Here is a 7,293-nt window from a genome sequence, read left to right as displayed (position 1 = left end):
GACTAAGCTTCTCTGGGACTCACTGAGCCGCTGTGCTTGGTGCACTCTGATGTCTCTGGGTCCGTGAGGAGAGGCCCCCTTTTTGCTTTGTAATTCAATTTCTCTGCCTGTTGTTTATTTCATAGCTCCCCTGTGAAGCAGCGAGAGCCGCTGTTCTGTCAGCCTCTAACTGTCGTATATGTTTGTCATTCACAGCCCTTGTTAAAGGGGGAGGAAAAAAGACGAGTCGGACTTTTTCCTCTCCCCAGCTGACAATTCCCAGAAGCAGAATTATTCTATTTAGATGGAAACTTTTTTGTCACTTCCCTGTCTAAATTGGCATATCTGGCTCTCTCGTCCAAAACCAATAAACTGTGAACTTGGATGTAACTGTCAATCAAGCACAAATTGACTGCAGCATTGCCAGATGACAACAGCATCCTCTGGAATATAAATATATAATATTTACAGTACATATAGGAGTGGTGGGAGGATCTGATTGGCTCTGATCCGTGTCCGTCACTGTCTTCTCTCGACAGGTAACAATGATAATCACAGCACATTCACGCAGTGTGTTTCAACTCAAAACGGGGAAAAAAAAACGAAACTGGCATGAGGCCGAATCAGTAAATTCATTAACGCACAAGTGCTGAAATCTAGATTTATAGTATATTTTATATGTGATCTACAGCAATGAGTCTTAATTAATTTGAGAAAAAAACAATCTTATTATGCTCCTCTTTCTGATCTGTAGCTAACTGTGACGTTAATGTTATTACTCCTTATTGAATAAACAGTAATTATCCTAATGCGCAGACCCCATCATGTGGATGGCTCATGAGTAAGTTGAGTTACGACGCCCGAAAGTAGCACAAGAGGGAAGAGATGGAGACGGGTGGAGTTAAATGCAGCTCCTCGGATCTGAACGTGTGCAGTCGTAGGACGAGTGTCCGGACGCTAAAGCCGTACTGAGACTGACGCGACGTGCAGCGACTCCACCCACAGCGTCAGTTCCAGCTGTTGACCTTTGGAGCTGCTTGGCATTAACGCACGGCGAGCGCTCGCTCTGTGCAATTTGTACGAATGCGCCGCCGCTGAATTATAATTCGGTTACTGATGTGTCAAATGTATAATAAATCCCCAGGATGTTATCATTTGCCGCGACGGGACCAAGATGAGGGTGGTGGTGGAGGTCTGGGGAGAAAATATGAAAACGCATTCCACATCTTTATATCTGAGAAGCGCTTTGGGTGTTATGAGAGGAGCCGATGGATCTGCTGCTTTATGTGCTGTGTCTAATTGGATATGGCAATATATAATACGATTCTCGGGTTCCATCAATTGCTGTGTTAGACCTGTTTGTACGGCCGTGTCAGCGGGGCAGCCTAGCTTGTTATGATGCCTGAGCAGCAATTATGAGGTCATTTTTGACTCTGGCTGCGTGAGGCCGTCCAGAGGATACGTGAGGGGAGGTTCCTAATGAGTGAGCATTGATTGATTGGACATAATAACGTGCTTGACTAGAAAGAGAGTGTGCGGAAAAAAGGAAAGAAGAAGAAGAAGGGGGGGATTTTCACACGGAGCGAATGACAGGGCGTTAGATCTGTTAGCGTATAGGTGAGAGCCACACCTCTGCCAAAACGTGCTGGCTGGCTGGCTCAGCCCGGCGCCAAACCTCATTTAGCCTTCACCAGTAAATAATTACCCTAATGGCTATTGTGTGATACATGATGCAATTAAAGCCTAATGCAATGCACTTCACTTAGTGGACGTGTCAGGTCCCAGGAAGCAGGCGCCGGTGGTCCTGGGCTCACTGACTGGACGGCTATGATGGGGGAGATCCTCCACAGCCGACAGAAGAGCTCCCTCATCAGCTGGATCTGTCAGCCAGGCCTGTGTGTTTACCACCGGGTGTGTGTGTGTGTGTGTGGGGGGGGGTATTCATAGAGAAGTGAGGGAGGGAGCCCAGGATTTGATGCCGGCCATTCCTAAAAGAGCGGAATAATAGAAGAGGGCACCACCATCAACCCCCATTCTATCGCGCCCGTAACCCCAGTTTCTGCCGCGGCCCCGCTCTCACCCCCGCCGCCGCCTCCCCCCGCCGCCGCCGCCGCACTCCCAACACCCCAGTCACTGTCAGGCCAAACACATGATGAATTGCCCTGTCAACAGAATTCATTCAGGGACCAATTAATTCAGCAGAAATGAACTAGAGCCATCAGTCGCTGAAAAACTCAGAGCACAGAGAGCAAAGTAGCTCTCTTTGGAAGAAAGAGAGACAGTGTGTGTGTGTGTGTGTGTGTGTGTGGGTGGGTGTGTGTGCGAGAGAGAGACAGAGAAAGAGAAAGAGAGCGAGAGAGCCAAGGGAGTGCAGTAGAAGTTAGCCTGACAGGAATTGGTCATTTAATGCTTTAGCGCACTGGAGACAGCCCCTGTCATAGAGGAAGCCATGACAGGACTCCCCTGGTACTTTATTTATTAATTATCCAGAGCAGCAAGGGGCATTTAACTGTCTCACTCCAGGCCTGTCAACTCGACTTCTTGTCATCTTCCCCTCCGCAAACACACCCTTTGGATACGAACCCAAACCGAAGCAGGGGAAGATGTAATTATTCACACGGCGGACAAATATTTTGGTCGCAACGGCTGCTGGGTTTAAAGGGGGAAAATCAATTGTCAGACCCGGAGCTGCTGAGAGGCCTAATCCCTGCGTGGACGTGTAAACACTTGTCATGAGGGGAACCGGATCCGTCCCGGGGTGATGTCAGCTGATCAGCTGTCGGGTCGCCCTCGCACGAACGGACCCGAGCGCAAACACCGAGGCCTCGTTCTGTTTGAGTGTTGTTTGTGGGCGGAGGTGAGCGAGACACAGGCCGCGTTCCGCTTAGTGTGAAAACCACTCGTCTAAAATAATATCTGGGTGAAGAGGAGTCAAAGCAGGATCCCGACGGCCTCTTTTCTCAGTGGAGGCACAAATGTGAACGCCGCTTGTTTTAATCCACGGTTTTTATGGCTGACACTTGGTTCCGTGTGCTTTAAATGCTTGAAACCGCTTCGGTCACGGTGCCAATCGACTCACTATAATTCATAATGAGCTGAGCATAATATTTAAGGGCCTAGTGGACCTCAGATGAGTCTCAGGGCAAAAACAAATGTTCAAATGTGGGAATTAAGCTTGGCCCTATTTTACTGTCTTATGAATGATTGTACAGTTGAACACACAACCTTCAGCTCCTTCACATCGTGAGTTAATCTGAAACCAAACAATGAAAAACAAGAGACTTTTCCTGATGTACACAAGCACACACAAGATACACACAAGGCAGAGGTTTGATCCTTCAGCGCCGTGTGGTGTTGATCAGGTGGGTAAATATTTGATGGAACCTTTTCTTCGTCCCAGCGGCACATGAGCATGAAGTAGCCGCCTGAATGCATCACACAGCACCATAATAACACACATATGTGTGAATGCTCTGCGATGGGTTCACGTATGATGCGTTTGCCTCCCAACCCCGGCGGCGGCACCCGATCGTCCCCGTGCGGCGATGAGATCCAGAAGAAGCCAGAAAATCAGGAGACGCTGCAGTATATAATTAATTAAATGAGACTAATTAGGAACACGAGAGCAGGTGCCAGGCTATGGGCTGACAGCGCCGACAGCCAGACAACAGGGAGGGGGGAGAGAGAAGCTCCGGGTACGGGCGGCAACGTGACAAGAGGAGGGACAAAGCAACTTTCTGTGTTTTGTCACATGAAACCCCCAAGGAATACGCGTGACAGAAAGCGCGGACCCACGCACCGTGGGGGTCTTTCCCTTTGTCGCGACAGATCCTTAATTCCACCAATTTGAGGCTGACGCAAGCAGGAGATTTTCCTCCTCATTATTCCTCCACGCCGTGGAGATGCCACGCGTTCAGAAGCAACCTCCTCCACAGTGTATTGATATAAACCGCCCTGTTACGGGAACGCTGCAGAACCGGGGCTCCTAAGTCGCCTCTCGTGCACCTTCTCCGCCGGAGAAATGCGGCTCCTGCATCCCGGAGTGTCCAGCCTGTGCAGGCAGCGATGCTCGGAAGGGGCATCAGCCTATTTTATCACAATTTGCTCGCTAACCAGTTACAAATGTGGCATGTGATGACAATAATGAGGCTTGATGTCACTTAGCCCCGGGGCCGTGTGCGTGGAATGGCAAAGCAGGGTGTCAGGGTGCTGCAGGTCTCCCACTCCGGCACCGAGAGGCCTCCTGCACGCGAGGTGACAGACACCTCGGTTAGAGAGCGGGCCGCCTCTCTAACAGCATTATAAATTACTGTAGATCCTATTTGTGTCAGTGGAGGCAAGTGAGGGGAAAATTCAACATCAGCCTATTTATTCATTTACTTATTCGCCGGCTCAGTCGGGCTGAGTGCTCCGCTCGGGTCGGATCGGCCCGGCGCCGCGGTGCCGCTCCGCCTCAGAACAAATGCCGCGCGCTCGCTTATTATCGGAGTCCGTCAGTGTTCGTGTACGGATTAACCCCGAACTGGCAACCGATAATACGCACGGCTAAAGTGTCATAACCGAGGGCTCGATGAGCAAACGCACCGGAGTGAGTGGTCGAAGCAGGAGCTCCTACTCTTTTTAATCAATAGCAAATGAAGAGAATGGATTCTTAAAAAAAAAAAAAAGTCATTTCCCAGCTAAGAGTGCCAAAAGTGATTTAAGGAACAAAGTGACTACAGTTCAATATGTTTTTGTGAACACTTGTTAATTCACCAAAACAAAAAAAAAGCTCCCAGAGAAAAAGAGCATTGGTTTAATTATCAAGGGATGGCTCAGACTGTGCATCATCATTAGTCTGACTAAATAGCATCGGTCAGTGACTCAAGTAGTGGTAAATGGCACAATTAGCAAGCCGAGCCGGGAGAGGTACATTCAATTTGAAAGCCTTCTTTCTTAATTCATCTCCTGTGATCATGAGAAATGCTGAGCTATGGGCTTCTGCGCTCGATGACATTAATCAGGCTAATTCCAAGGAAAATGTCAACATTGTAATCAAGAACCAGCGCACTCCGGCAAAACCCGCGCGCCCACCAGCTCCCGGCGTCCCCGTCCTCCGTCTTCACGCCGTCCCCGTCTTCCTGTCGGCGCGTCCGATGAACAGCTGAGCGGGAAGATCAGCGGCAGCAGCGAGCAGCTCGGGCAGAGACACCGGGGAGGTGTCCACACGCTGCCTCAACGTGAATCTGTTGCTGCCCGTTCCCCGTCTCCCAGTGCCCCCAGTGCTCCCAGTGCTTAATCCTCCAGTGCAATGGCTCCGTAACCCCAGAAGGTGCGGTGAGGATCTATAAACACAGCTGGTGTGTCTCTGTGTCCAAACTCCAATCTACCCTCACCTTGCACCCCCCCCCCACCAGTTTACCCAGAATACCGTGCATAACCCAGATTCACGGCGCTTTCGCCGGGAAAGACTAATTACGAGCACTCAGTGTTTCCATCAAGATCCTGAGAAAACCTTCAGGGTCAAAGAGTCACTGGAAAAGCTTGGAGACCACCGGAGCGTGAGACACTAAAACTCAATGAATGAATGCAACTTTCTCGAAGACCAATTACACATGTTCACCCGTAGAGGAAACTGTTGTAAGATGAAGTTCAAGCAATGTATGAGCTTTAATCAGTGCATATTCAAAGCCGGTCGAGGCAGATGCCCGTCCTCTGTAGAGGTTCCTATTCTTCAAGGCCTTAAACTTGTGTGCGTTTACTGTCCGTCTGTTTTCTGACTGTGTCTACAGACGCGTCACCGTGTGTCACTTCCTCGCTGAAAGCGTGATACCTGCAGCTCTGCCTTGTCTCATTCCCTGGGATTTAATGATCCACCTGGCTTTGCATTTTAACTTGGTAACGTGTCGTGGTCTATATCTGCCCGGGAACGTTAGCGCTGATTGCTTAGGAAATTCACCGCTGCCTGCCTGTAATGAGAGTGGACAGAGGTTAGAACAGCTCAATGGGAGAGATAACCAGTCTTTGATCCAAACAGCCATGCAGAACATGCAGGCAATACCATCAGAAAACCCAGTGTCAGGAATTTTGGATTTTAAATTACACCTGATTAACCTGAAGGAGATGGAGGCAGAGTTTGGTGGAGTGCGACAGGCTAAAAGAGAAACAGGAAGTCAGTTAGTGCCGAAACCTGTCAACTTCCCTGATGCGCGGGACGTGAGCGCTGCGAGGAGCCGAACACGGCGCACAGACGCCGCGCACGGCACGAGCACGGGCACGAGCCGAACGCCGGCGCTCGACGATGAGGGATTTTATCTCGTGCACCTGTCAGTCGCTGCCGTCTCCAGCGCCGCGGCAGCGGGAGAACAGCCCTTGCTGATTGAGATCAGTGAACAGTCTCATGTTTGCAGATGTCTGCTGGGTTATTGTCACAAAGCATCTACACGTCACACTGCTGCCACCGCGGAGGGATGAATGAGTCCAACTCAAACCTGAAACACGCTCAAATGCATCTTGAGGAGTCATAAACAGGTGCAATTAATACTTTTCTGTAATTGGGTTTATGCTCTAACAAATCTTATAAAAGTATAAATTGACGCTAAACACTGTCTCAAATCTCTCTTGAATATTCACGAGGGTCAGCTGAAAGGAGCTTCGAAGCCAAAAGACCTGATGGGGGAGGGGGGGGGGGTCCTCGTCACCAGGCTAATAGCGTCCATTCCTGTTAATCCATGGCTCAGTGTTTTCCAATTTGGAGGGTGTATCCTCACTCTCCACTGTCTATTATGTTCCAGGGCCGAGCGGAGGCCACGTTCTCCCCGTCTAGTGGCACTTGAATTAAATGGAAGCAACCTGATTGCTGGGAAGCATGAGGCTAAGCAATAAAGCAATTAGGAGTCTCTGAATTCTTAGCCAAAAGACGGCGCAGGAGCAGCTCAGGAGAGAATTAATTTGTGTATAATGATATCCTCAAGTCTTTTCATTCACATTTTTGTCTCGCGGCTCCTTTGTGTGGAGGCCGCGCTCGACTCTGGGCTTGTCGGGGAGATGAAAACAAATCTGTGGTTAATGGCTCCTCTGTGGACAGAAGCGCTCTATTAGAGAGTCGTTTAGGACGGAGGAGGAGGAGCGGCTGAAGAGACCGGAGGACAGCGCGCAGACAGCAGGAAGACAGAGTGCGTGTCCACTCGCACCGCCACGGGTGCTCACATCGGCTGAGAAGCAGCTGGAGCCGTGGAACACACACATGCAGCATTCGGTCCGGTTTTGACTCGAACCCACGACCTCGCGGAATCCTAAACAAAGTTGTGCAACTGGAACTAACAGTCGGAGACG

Source organism: Betta splendens, chromosome 19 (assembly GCF_900634795.4).
Source record: "Betta splendens chromosome 19, fBetSpl5.4, whole genome shotgun sequence".
Classification (NCBI taxonomy): Eukaryota; Metazoa; Chordata; class Actinopteri; order Anabantiformes; family Osphronemidae; genus Betta; species Betta splendens.
The sequence above is the reverse complement of the archived record's forward strand: the minus strand, read 5'-3'. Positions refer to the sequence as shown.